Raw genomic sequence first — 14,148 nt, 5'->3', positions numbered from 1 at the left:
AGGGAAAATAATTTTTTTAAAAAGTTTAACAATCTCCCCCAAAACAAATAAACCAGGAAGCCAAATGTGCTGGTTTGGGCTGAGGAAGGGTTAATTTTCTTCACGTATTGGATTTGTGCTGAACAGAGGGTTGATAATACAGAGATTTTTTTTTTTTTTTTTTTTAATTGCTGAGCTGGGTTTACACAGAACCAAGGCCTTTACTGCTGTTTGTACTTCCATGCTGGTGAGCAAGTTGGGAGTGCCTGAGAGGCTGGGAGGAGTCACAGCTGGGACAGGTGACCCCAACTGGCCAAAGGGATATTCCAGACCATGTGACATCATGCTCAGTACAAAACGCTGAGGAGAAGAAAGAGGAAGGGGGGAATGTTTGAAGTGATGGCATTTATCTATCTAAGTAAGCACTACTCATGATGGGGCCCTGCTCTCCTGGAGATGGCTGAACACCTGCCTGTACATGGAGAGCAGTGAGTTCATTCCTTGTTTTATTTTGCTTGTGTGCATGGATTTGGTTTTCCCTATTAATCTCTCTTTATCTCAACCCAGGAATTTTCCAGCTTTTACCTTTCCCATTCTTTCTCTAATCCCGCTGGTGGAGGATGAGTGAGTGGCTGCCTGGGGCTTGGCTGCTGGCTGGGGTTAAGCCACAACACCAAACAAAACCCAAACCAATCAAACAAACACAACAAAATTTTTGCTCTTTTAATAATCTTTTTATTATGTTGTGAAGTGTGTTACAAAAGAGAAAAGCAATTCTGTTCAGGTCAGGAGAGAAGAAAATTCTTTTCCCCCTACAGATTACTGTCTTAATATTGTGGGTTTGCTACTCTTTGCAGAATATTTTACCTAACTTTCATCACAAGGAGCTGATTCAAAACAGATTTCATATGGAGAATATGCAATTATAAAGCTAAGCTAAGAATTAAAAAATAGAAACAATCAGTTTTGAGGAGTCCAGTTTATCTGCAGGATTTAAATACAATTGAAGATGTCATCACTTTTTATATGCAAGTAGCAGGAGACAAAAGAAACAAAGATAAACTGATGCACAAGTGAAAAAAGTGGACATTAAGCCAATTCAAAACAATATGAAGGTAATCAAAACTCAGTCAACAAGCCAAATAAGTCTTAGTAAAAGAAAACTACATATGAAATCTGAGGCAGTTTAAGGAATGGATGACAGTAGATAAAATGTGCTTACATATGAGTCTGTGAGATTATAAAACAAGATATGAAATAATAGTGTTGGTTAAATCTTAAAACGTTGGGAAGTATTTTTAAGCTAGAATAAACATCAAAATTTTGGCTGCTTTTCCAAATCTTCTCATGTTTTCAAGAAGTTGACAAACAAAATAAAACAAAACCAAGGAAAAAAAAACCCCAAACCTACACAAAGGAAGAATCTACACAGAAATCCTTGCATTTTCTTATTTCAAGTATCTCATTCTGCCTGTTCTGGTATATCTGCTAGTGCTTCCCAGAGGTACATAAAAAGTGATGATAACCCTAACATTTCTTTAAACATCTTGATTCCTAGGTAGCATCTCACTTATGAATATTTGCATGTACATGTCCTTCTTCCAGAATAACTAGGTCATTTTTAAAACTTCTTGTTAGGGAAAGATGTGTGTTATCACCAAATAAATTCATATGTAGACAAAGTGGATAGTTGATGTTGAGGAAAGTGGATAGATGAGAAAGAGTAAAACATTCAGATTTTTCTTTTTTAATGGGAATGAAGGAACAGGATTGTTCCTGTTCCAAATAACAGCAGATGCTTATCTTGTTGTCAGAAGATGAAAATGCAACAAAATGTTCCGAATAGAGCTGCACAGGAGAAAAGGAAATCAGATGGATTACATGTTCCGCATCTGACTGAATTATGAGTAACACATGGGTGTTACAGCTAAGGCTCCAGCACATCAGCTCTCCTGTTGAATGTGCAGTTAGACTCTTAGAGGCTAAACCTAGACAGCACTGTGATCAGAAGTCCTGGCTTCCCAATTATCCTCACATTTTTTGGTGCATGCCCAGAATACTCCCAGCTTTCCAGGTCTTACCCCATTACAGAACATGGATTCAGATACAGAAATGTTCTTTGTTGCTTGCAGTGTCTCAGCTGAGTTTGAGACAGTATCAGGAGCTAAAAGGAGCCACTAGGAGTCTGAGGGTGTCAAGATTGTGCCTCTAGATTGTGCCCCTATGTTTGTAGTGAACAGGCTTAGAGATGCTAAAGAAGTTTTATCTACTCCTTTGTCCCCCTTAGAGTTTCCTAAACATTTATCTTTTTTCCCTTTCTAGGATAGAGGCCTAGGTTGCTAAATCTCCAGATGTAGTTGTATGTCTGCACTTCTCACTATCTCTGCATTTTACTGTGTGGAATGTGGACTATCTCCCTACCTAAAGTAGGGCTATAGGTACTCCAGATAACATTGGTCCTTCCCATTATATGTATTTTTATTTGACATACTTGCCAGAGCTAGTAGCTGCCTGTGTTTACTACTACCCAAAAATAACTTTTAGGATACTTTATGATAAAAGGGTTTATATACAGGAGAAAAATTGTGTACTTTGATGTGTGTTAGCCGTCTAATTTCTTTTTACAGATCAATGTTTATTTGCTTAATGTTAAGATTGCTGGAAACAGAGCTCCCTGTCCAGCTGTATTTCACTCTTATGTTTGTATTTCTATAGTTCACTCTTCTGTTCCAGCTGGAACTAGGTGATCTTTAAGGTCCCTTCTAGCCCAAACTATTCTGATTCCATGATCAGTTGCTCTGAATTATTCTGTGAAGCAATCCTTCCCTCCTACTGCTGGTTATGTAACAAGTTTAGGGAGATTAACATCCTACATTCAGTGCCTAAAATCAGTTGTGTAAATGTCACTCCTAGCACTACTTCTGCTGTAAAGTAAGTAAAGCAACTGCAAACACAGGATATTTTTCACAAGCTCCCAAAGTCCTTTGTGTGAGAGTGAGAATGACAGCTTCCACTCAGAAGATGAGGCCCACTGGATGCATCTGCTGTAATATCTAGGGAAACACTGAAAACTGGAAAGAGATGAACCCTGGTAAGAAGGGAAATTCAAACAGCAGACAGAAAACCATTGACAATTTCCATGAGCAGGAAAATGACGTAAGCTTCAAAGGGAGACCATGTTTAGAGCTGGCATGTATTTCCACAGCTATTGCCAGATATCAGTTCTAGGAATCTATAAATAGCAAAGACCACATCTTAGCCTTGGTCTTGCTACACAGCTCTTTCGATGGCTTCTTTAAAGGACTGGGAAGGAACTTGAAAATTTTAAAGGGGCTATGATACCTGAGTGTATTCTCAAAGTATCTAGCAGCAAAAACCACCAATTTAAGCACGTCAGTTAAAGAAGAACTCATGATTTCAAAGTAAAAGAGGACACACAGCCAGTTGTAGCCAATTAAAAGTTATTTTTGGTGAGAGCTGTACTTTGATTGCACTCCTGGATTTACTGTGTTGTGAAACATGTGTTCCATATTTTGCACATCTGTTTTCCCAGATGTTTAAAATCTATTCACCAGCCAGACACACTGCAGAAAAGAATTCATCATCTGTAGGTAGAAAATGTGACTCTATTCTTTAAGACATGACACTAGGCATAGGTTTTAATCATTTATACTTTCCATCACTGAGCATTATCTTGGTACTGACTGAAAACTTTCAGTGTGAATTATTGTAATTGTACTTTTTTTCTACTTCTAAGTACACAATTTCAGTCAAAATCAGTGACATCTATCAACGGGGGATCACAGGTCTGCCTACTCTCTGCCATGAATGCTGTACGACTGTCAAGTTGTCTGTTAGACTCTTGAAAAAAAAGCACAAGGAACTCAAGTTCTCAGGAGCTGCAAATAGGTGAGGTACAGAGTAAACAGCTGGATTCTGAGAGAACTTTAACAGATGTGAAACAGCTGTGTTCCTGAAAAAATCTTGTAGAGGCAGAGGATGCATCCAAATTGTCTTTATGTAGAACTTTACCTAACAATTTAACAACTTTACCTAACTGTCTTTACCTAACAGACAATAAGAGGACTCATTCAGTTCAGGTATATTTTAGGTGAGGAAGCCTTGTGAATTGTAATGTCTATGTCTGTAGCACAGTTGCATAGTCGTGGCATCTCTCCAGATTTCAGAAAATTTTTCCCATTTGTATAATGCTCAAGCACTAATTCTGTGAATCACTGGGCACTGACTGGAGGTTGAGGGAATTTCTTTTCTCCCTGTCACTCACTTAAAAGCCAGACCTGGCCTTGAGAGCATTCCAGTCATAGAAAAAAGTAACCACCACAATAAAAGGCTGAACAATCGTTTTTGGCTGATTTTAACTATTTTCTGAAATAAGGAGGATTTGGATACAAAACTACAACAAAAGGTATGTTACTAATTTATAAGCTACAGAACAAAGTGCCACATTCTTTTCTTTCTATTCTTTCTATTCTCATTTCTTTTTGTCATTTTGCAAGTAAATATTCATAAAATATTTATCAACAGTCTCATTATTTTTAAATAGAATATATTATGGAGACAGCTGAGAAGCAATGAGTTTTCTGTCAGACTGTAGTTTGTCTTCAAATGCAGTGTAGACTGCCTTCATTATGAGAGATGACTTTGCTTTTCAGGATCACTGTGAGTAATACCTATAAATAATGACCCATAATATCCACACCCACACCATAAGGACTGCATGAACAGTCTTCTATTTTCTTTAAACCTTTTTTACCTCTTCTTACAGTCTATATTTCTCTAATTTGTCTGATATTTTAATTATTTTATGATTAATTTAACACTCCTTTCCAAGTAGTTCAGAAAAGACTCTCAGAGCTCAATGATTGTTTCCCAGAACTGTTCAGATTAGCCTGTTAAGGACGGGTGTTACTTTTTGTTAGACCTTGGAGAAGAAACAAATTTCTATTTGTTGCATTTCTCACAGTCCTCAAAATTGGGAAGAGTAGGCATACAAATGTAATTTTGTTGGCTGTTTCATATACAAAGAATTCAATCATGCAAACACTTAAACACATGCTTGGTTTTATACACATGAATAGTCTTATTAACCTATTACTATTTTAAGGGGGGAAAAAAGTTTCCATTTAGACCTCTCCATAATTAATGCTACCATTATATTTTATAACTTAATGAACATATATAATTTAAATATACTTAAGGTTTAATTACAGGTTTGCCATTGAAAGAGCCTAAAAGAAGAGTTATAAAGATATTCCAGTAATCTGGAACTCATGGTAAACTCATTATGTTCCTTCACATGGAGAAAACTTAAACCACATTATCTGTAATTTGACATGAAATCTATAGTTCATTACAGCATCTAAGTAAAATGAAAGAAGGTAATGGCTGTGCAAACCAAACACTTACTAATGGTGTTTAAAAATTTGCAGATTTGCACTTGTTTGCTAGGGTAAATAAAAAGAAAATACAATCACCTTGAAACATGTCTGAGATGAACAGCCAAATCCTCTTTCAGTGATCATCAGTGATTATAAAATTAAATACGTAATTAACTTCAGCCTAAGAAGAAAATTTGAAATAGAAACCCAGGAAATGCAACTGTGAAAGCAAGTGGACTCTATGACAGGAAAATCTGTGTGACTATGCTTTTCTCAGTCAGAGAGTTTTGATGCAAAAGCACAAATAAATCCAAATTCAAGTGCATAAACAATGCTCACACTGCCTAACAAAGAGAGGATCACCATAACAAGGATGGATGTCAGTAACACATGCTGCAAACTCCAAAATCAGGTCAGAAAGTACATGCCAATATTGAACCTATGAAACTGCCACCAAAGTGAACTAGGCAGCATAGCAAACAATGATTTATCCCCAAAATCTATATGCTTGTATTCTGGACACTGATATTTAAACAGAAGGGCTGTGTCAGGCTGGAAGGGATGATACAGGGTGGTTTAATAGTTACATTTCTGTTGTTACAGCCAGGAAGCTATTAACTGAATATCAGCATAGGCTTTCATTATTTTGGTGGAGTACAGGGACTTACAAAGGCCTGATTTTAGCTGAAATTTTGAATGACTTAAGTACTTATTTTTGGCTGTTGTTAAGACTGTTTCTCACATGTTAGCATAATATGAAATTAGATAAATGTATATATTATGTGGTGATTCAGGGTATATCAGAAAAGTGTTTTTGTAATGATCATATGTGTCGCTTGAAAAGTCTCAAAATTACACTGCCTTTTGTTACAAAAAGCCTATTTTTCCATAATGGTAGCTTGATAGCATGTGGGTGGAATGAGTGGTTCCCAGGGCATTAGCAAAGCACTGGTATAAAATATTTTTGTTTTTTGTAGTTGTTCATTATATTGTGAAGTAAAAGCGCTATTGAATTGTATGCATATATATATATATATATATAAATTTAATTTGCATTTTTGCAATCATTCATTAATACCACACACAGTCACTTGTTAACCACCAGCAACATCAGACACTTCTTTTGCACTTAATACACCACATAATATGTCTGAGACTAAAAGGTATTTCTGTTTTGCTGAGAAGTCCATGTAAGCATACAAGTAAACAGATTCAAAATGCCTCTTCTCAGAGAATCACAACATTTACAGAGTTGGAAGGTGTCTCTGGGTGTTGCCTAGTCAGTCTCCCTCCTCAGAGCAGGGTCAGCTGTAGCAGGTTGACTCTCAGGATTGTATCTCTTGATATGACAGCTACTCCAAGCCCTTAGCCGTTGTTGTGGCCCTTTGCTGGACATGTTTCTATCTATCCATGTGTCTCTGCTCTGGGCAGCACAGAACAGGACCAAGCACCTAGATGTATCTTTAATCCAGTGCTACAAGTTCAGTTTGGTTTCCACAAGGAAACCCAAGTCATCTTCTGTCAAGATGCTTTTCAGACTGTTGGCCACCAGCAGATGTTAGTGTCTGGGATAATTCCAGCAAAAGTTCATGATTTTGCAATTATCTTTGTTGAAATCAATGACATTTCTGTGGGCCTCTTCCTCCAGCATTTTGAGTTTCTTCTAAATGGCAGCACAACCACCTGAATTGGTCAATTTCCCTGGTTTAATATCTTCTGCAAACTTGCTAAGGGTGCACACTATCCCACCAGCCAGATCATTAATGATATGGTTAAATAGTTCTGGCCTCGGATCAGGCCTGAGGGTACACCCCTGGGACTGGGTTGAAGTTGGATTTTGTGCCACTGATCACAAATCTCTGAGCCCAGCATTTCAACCAGTTTGCTGTCCACCTCCTTGCCTGATTACCTAACCCATATTTCATCATTTTGTCAATGAGAGTGTGATGGAAGGCAGTGTCAAAAACTTGCTGAAGGTGAGATAAACAATATCCACTGCTACCCTCATCCATTAAACCAGACATTTCATTGTAGAAAGCTATTGGGTTGGTCAGGCATGATTTTCCCATTGTAAAGCCAGGGTGATTACTCTCAATCACCTTCCTTAAGTTTCTGAGCCGTTTACCCTGAAAAGCACATACAAGTTTATGAACTTCACCCGCATAATTGTGATTAGTTTATAGCTGTTATGATATGGTAATTATAAAATTCTTATACATACCAATCTCAACATTGAAAACATGGTCTTGATGTAAGCATGGAGTCTGTGGTTAACAAAAAAATGAGAGTAAGATGAAGTCTAGATAAGATTTATACCAAAAGTTGGGTTTGGAAATGCTATTTGGAAACCAGTTGTCTATCTTTTCAGGCTGACCAGATATAAGAAATGTTTTCTTCCTACCCTTTGCTATAGAAGTTGAATGATTAGCATGATGTCTTTGGCCACAGCACAGCAACTGAGTCAGTGAAAGATTATGATCTCTTCATAACATTGCTTCTCTAATCCGTCTAATCAATGTGGCTGTATTCCTGTAAGATTCTCTCTGGGCCAGCAGATGAATGCTCTAGCAGTGTGTGATTGTGAGGTTGCAGCAGCACAAAAAGTTACATTGCACTGAAAAAATATTTTCAAATTAAGATAAATCTTGTTTACACACTGTGGGAAAAAGTTTGGATAGTTCAGATAGTTCAGTTTAAATTAGAGTTATCTAGAACAGGTAGCAAATCCATCCTATAAAACCATTGTCATTTTTTTCCTCTCTCATTACCGTTTAAAACAGAACAATAGAATTATTACTATGTTTCTTTCCTTTAACTATCTCTAAGTATATACAGTATATTTACAGACTGACTGCAACTGTAAATCCACAGTTGGTGTAAAGCTCTGCTCTGCCCTGTATTTGCTGACTTTTGAGGAGTCTGTTTTCCAGAACAAATTTCCTTCTCCCCTGTATTTGCTGCACTATTGGAAATACATCTGCCAATGCAGCCCAGTGTCTGTAAGTGCTTTCATTAAGATCCCTCTGTTTGGCATTCATAATTCAAATGTTCCCATTATTCTTAAGCTGAATTAGAAGTAGTTTCTTAACCAAAGAAGAGCTTCTATAATCACCCTTGAATATGGTTTCTTTTCTTTTGAGCACACACAATACTTGGACAAGAGTAAGTTTTCTGGAACAGAAATCTGAATATTACTGGATTTAGATTCCATTTCTCTATTCTTAAAGCACCAATCAAGATTTTTCAATATCAATACTTTATTTGAGAATTAATTCATAGCACAAGTCTTAAATATAGTCTAAATAGAATAGTTTGCAATTGCTTGAAGAAATCCAGTTCAAAGAAAATTATAAATGTTTAGGTCCGTATTTTTATTCTAAGAGCCCCATGGTTTGAAAGTCTGTCTTATAAATGTTTTTTTCATGACAAAGAATATGCAACTTGCTTTGATTAGGGAATTTTCATGTGAGTTAAAGTGAGTTAAAGTGTCCTCTGTGATTTTCTATCACAGATATGTTATTAAAGTTTTAAGTATATTTGAAAAAGAGTGCCGCCATTTTGGTGTGAACTTAGTATGCTACTGTCATCTTCCTGATACAGCTTCCACCTTCAGTGGGAACTGATGGTTTAATATTCAGATATAACCTTTTCCTTACTGGCATACATCCATTTATGTATTGCTTCTGATAACATTTGCCACAATGTGTAAGATGTCACATAATATTGCATTACAACTTTTCTTGCAAACTCTGTGTTGCAAAGGGTTTGAGAAATTCCGAAAAAAAGGGAGCTCACCCTCAACCTTTGGCATGCGGCCATCCCTCAAGCTGTTGGACACACAAAGCAATAAGGAGATGATCTCTTACGCAGTGGTTGTGAAAATTTTCCAACTGCAGATTTGAGCCCTTGTCTGTCACATTTCTTCTGGTTTGGTGTAGTGTGACATCATGCAGAAAAAAAAAAAAAGAAGAAGCTGAAACTCACTAATGTATTGCATTTCTTTACTAAGAAACAGAGTGCTAATAAGAAACAATTCTTAAGACACTGAAGTCATCCTTATTACTGAGCAAAATGTGTTTAATCATGGTCTACCACCTGTAGATTCTTTCATTGTTTCACAAGGTCTATCTGTACATTATCATTCTCTAGGTCAAGAATAGGTGCTATGAATAAAAACTGAGGACTGTTTTAGTTTTGTCTTCCATTATCTGCTTGGTTGGCTACAGGCTTTGCTAGAAGAAGGGATATTTTTGTATCCAGAGTAAATGTGGGTGAGGTAGATTCATAAAGATGCACTGATGTGGGCTCTAAAGTTGTGCTCATCCAGCAGAGCTGTTAAGTTGGGGATCATCAGGGATGGAGATCAGGCAGGGCAGTCCAGGAGCCAAGGCAGACAGCAAAACAGGTGGCACCATGCCTGCTCCCAAAGGATGCAGGCATCAGGAGCCCAGGCAGGGGTCAGGTGTCCTGGTGGCACCGGTATTTTTCTACCCACAGGCAAAACTCCCTCATGAGTGAATCCCCCTGGAGAGACAGAGCAAGACGTGACAATCCAGGGCAGCATTTCAAAAGCTCTTTATATATATATATATATATATATATATATATATATATATATATATATATATATATATCTACTCATCCTCAACTGATTGTAAGAAAATTAAAACAACACATTAGCAGAAATAGACTAGTCAATGCCTCTTTTTATTAAAACTTATGTCTTCTATTAGGGGAAGGTCATCATCTGTCTTTTACTCTGTCAGATTAGCGTTCTGACTCCGGTACAGAGGTCTCCTAAATTCCAAGCTCTCATTGCAATCACCAGTGTGTGCAAGACTATGATTTTTTTTATTTCTTTACTGAAGAAAAATGCCTACAGTGATGTATCTATAAAATTTTCAGTGTGGAGCCAAATGCATGTGTTTGCCAGACAAAGTCTAGCTTGGTTTAAAAAATGTGCATGCGCACATACATGTTTAGCTTTTTAGAACAATAAAGAAATAAATAAATAAACACAACAAGGCCAGATTTTCAAAATTAAATGTAATTTCCCACAGTTCCTTTAGTGGACATACCCTTTGCACATGAAGAGGAGTTCAGACACTATTGTTAGACAGAGAGCAGAATCTCTGTGGTCATTGTGGCTGAGAAGAAAACAGACATTTTCTTGTCGTATGAACATCACTTGGCTAATTTCTACTTTTTTCCATCAATAAACAAAACAAAAAATACCCCAAACCCAAACATCAATCATCAAAAAACCAAAACCAAACAAAATACCAACAAATGACTGAATCACCAAAAAAGCCCAAGATTCATGTAGTCTTGCATTGTTATTTTCACTTGTAACTAGATTTACTTTTTTTGTTCTTTGGTAACATTGTCAACATTTCATATTGTCTCTCTAAGCAGTAAAGGAGGCCTTGGAGATATTCGTGTGTGAAAGGTGATGAAACAGCTGTTATAGCAGAAAGTTAGTAAAGTGTAATGTGTAAGTAAAACATTAAAATAGCTTATAATTTGTGTGAATGGAAGGGGACACTAAACATCAGACACTTTTCAATCATCATTAATTCAGAACTGGAGTAGGATACTGATAACTCTTAGCCACAGTATCTCTACTTTCAAACAGGGGAAAAAAATATTTGGGGAAAGAGGTAAAAAGTTCTAAAGCATCAGTCCTCAGTTCCCCTGAAGAAAAAAAAATAAGGACAGTTGATTTTTTCATGTGTGATATTTTCCTAAATTCTGCTAGCCTCCAGTCACAAAATTTCATTTCATTTTCTCAAAGAAATATAAACTCACTTATTTACCCAGAAAGTCTTGCAATTAACAGAAGGTAACTCCGTTTGGCTCTCAATCTGCCTGTGAATTTGTGAACTTAAAACTAGCAACCGCTTAGACATCTTTATCATGACCTTAGGGTGTTTACTTATGACAAGAAAGCACATCACCAACAATTGCTGTGTATTTTTTGGGCCAGTTCTTCGAATTTTAAAGCAATGGACAAGGGAAGTAAATTTTAAATGGAATTTTATTCTGGTGCTCCCAGCTCTCGAAATATTGCTGTTAACAGACCATCACTCAGCAACTGTTTCTGCTAGGAGACAAATTCTTGGTCCAAAAATAATTTTATGAGCAAATCTGAATTTTGATACCATGTCTTTCCTTGCAAGTATTTCAGATGGGATAAGGATTGGTCTAGCAATAAATAATAAAGAGAATTTTAATTTTTTTTGTCCCCTGGAAAATTGACCTGAATCAGATGTTTAAGCAGCTAGGATTCCCACTCAGATGTGCTGCAGCTGATACATGTGAGGACAATGACTCCAGTGGGCTACTGAGGGATAGGAAACCTGCTGGAAATCACTGTCTCTGGGAGTGCTTTGGGGTAACTGGTGATAACATACAGTGCTGAGATCAGGAAAGCCAAGGCCAAGCTTCAGAATGCAAAGGAAGTAAAAGGATGTGAGGGATACCTAGGTCTGAGTACCTAGCCACTCATGAGGACATTCAACTCTTTGAGGAGAAAGGTGATTTTTTATTTTATACGTGCAACGAACTTGGGCCAAAGACCTCATGCAAAGGGAGCAAATCTCTGTGCAAATCGATTAAATCTGTGTGAGAAAAGTGTGACAAGTTCCTGTGGCTAAAAGCAGGCAGTTATAAAATGTTGAACTTTGTCACCAAGAACTTAGGTGAAAAATTGCTATCAGGAGCCTTGGAGTCAGTTTACTCTGAAATTATCTAGATGTGAATTTTAACCTCTTTCCAAGAGAAAGTCTATAAATTTTCTGTAAATATCTAAGGTAAGTAGTGCTAGTTGTTCTTACCACTTTGGTATCTTTGGATGTCTTATCCTTTGCCTTGAAAATACTCTTTCTTGGGCCTTAATTGTATTTCTCTCAGCAACACCAAGGATCTTTCTGCCATGCACTTAGCAAAATATGAGTATGTTTAAGAAAACTTACCAAATGGTCAAGAACAATTTTATTAGTTTTCCCTTTTTCCCCTACTGTGTAATTGACCAAAAGTATTTTGACAGCATTTTCTGTCTTTTCCTGTCCTTGTGAAGTAGGGAGGATCGTGGAAGTACAGCCAGTGGAGAAAATGTAACTTAGATGTTCTGACGTTTTCTTGTATTTAGGATTAAAATTACCACAATTTTTGACTGTGAAGGAATTCTTCCAGCACACTAATTGATAGTTTGGTAGGGCTGACCACTGTAGGAATATTATTCTTGGTGATACCTATGAAGACTCTTCATTAATGGGTTTCATTAATGGTTTTCCCTATTTTTCCTCTCAGTGGTCAATAAATATGGAGATCCATATTTGTAATGTATATGTAAATAATTATTCTGTCATTAATTGACTCAATATGGAATCACCTTTAAGTTAAAGCAAAGGAAAATCTATGGTATTCAGAAAATAAGGCTGGATAACCTCTTCTAGAACTGCATGTACTTATTATGATCTTCTTTTATATTTTCCATCAAGAATCTTTAAAATAATCTGGAAAAATAAGGTTATAAAATTATAATAATTCTCAAAGAAAAAGAGAAACAGACTTGCTATGGATTAATTGCTTCTGTAGAGAGAGAACTTACTCCAGGATAAATCTTATGCATTTTGACAGTTGCTTTCAAACCCAGGCACTATTTTTAATGAGAGATTGGGTATGTTAATCAGATCTGATACATTATTTAGGGTCTTTAAATTATATAACATGCTTATCTTAATTCATGCAATTCCTTTTAAAAAGTATAAATATTCACATATGTTCAATTCAACATATGAGAAAGGTTGCCATCTTCGAAACATTCTCAGCAATGACAACCTGAATAGCTCTTTGACTCTGCTACCTGCTCTACTTCTCATGTGAAATTTGGAGAGAGAATTTCAGATGTATGTGGCAAGGCTTGCCAGTACAAGTAATAGCTGATTAGGATAACACTAAATCTTTGTGGAAATCAAATATAACTAATTTGCTGTCGGCAAGGGAAAAATACATGACACAAGAAGGCTTCACTTTACACCATATTTGCAGCTAGGATGAAAAATACAGGTTTTCGAATGTAAAAAATGTAGGTGCTAATAAGAAGCTATGGAATTCATAAAGGATTATTTGTTGGTTTCCCCCACCCTCCAATATTCTTTCTGCTTTTTTTTCCTGCCATCTATCTTATGTTCAAATCAATACCGTCTGGTCTTTAGAAACACAGGTTTGTGAAATCCTGACTAATTTTCCTTCACAAGTGGGTGAAACTCAAAATAAAACTGTCTTCCAATCCATAAAAGAATGACAGACCACATTAGGTTTAAAAAAGAAAAAAAAAATCATTTTGTGCCTCTTTAAAGGTCTTTTTATCCTGTCAGTCCCTGCTCAGAAGTAGCAATGGGGGTTCCTTCTCACATAACTTTCTCCGCCACAGGATAATCAGTTGACTTGTATGCCTGTGACTTCCTTTGTTTTAAAGCTGCAAGTGTGATCCTTCATATCACCATTTGCAAAGATTTACAAAAAGACATATTTTTAGAACAATTAGCTTCCTGTGATGTAATGGGCATTTGAGTAGTGTCATGTTTTGGCTACTACTCTAACTTAAAAAACAAATCATTCAGTAGATGATTTATGGCTATAGGATTTCCTTTGCTCTCCAGAACATGATAGTCTCCCCAGTTGTTCACTGAAGATCAGAATTAGTGATTTATAGTTATATTATTTCAGTTTTCATTTTTTCATTTTCATACTTTTTTAGTATTAT

General features: G+C 36.5%; 1 long non-coding RNA gene across 1 annotated transcript in view; it reads left to right on the top strand.

Annotated features, from left to right (window-relative positions):
• Positions 1–320: 320 nt before the first annotated feature.
• LOC136288889 (uncharacterized) overlaps positions 321–14,148 on the top strand; it is a 45,679-nt gene continuing 31,851 nt past the window's right edge. The window contains exon 1 of the long non-coding RNA XR_010720630.1: positions 321–467. This is a non-coding gene — a long non-coding RNA (uncharacterized lncRNA). The remainder of the gene's footprint in view (positions 468–14,148) is intronic.

This window comes from Chamaea fasciata, unplaced genomic scaffold (genome assembly GCF_029207755.1).
Source record: "Chamaea fasciata isolate MVZ Bird 193981 ecotype frontalis unplaced genomic scaffold, bChaFas1.0.hap1 SCAF_4, whole genome shotgun sequence".
In the NCBI taxonomy this organism is placed as follows: Eukaryota; Metazoa; Chordata; class Aves; order Passeriformes; family Sylviidae; genus Chamaea; species Chamaea fasciata.
The sequence above is the reverse complement of the archived record's forward strand: the minus strand, read 5'-3'. Positions and strand labels throughout refer to the sequence as shown.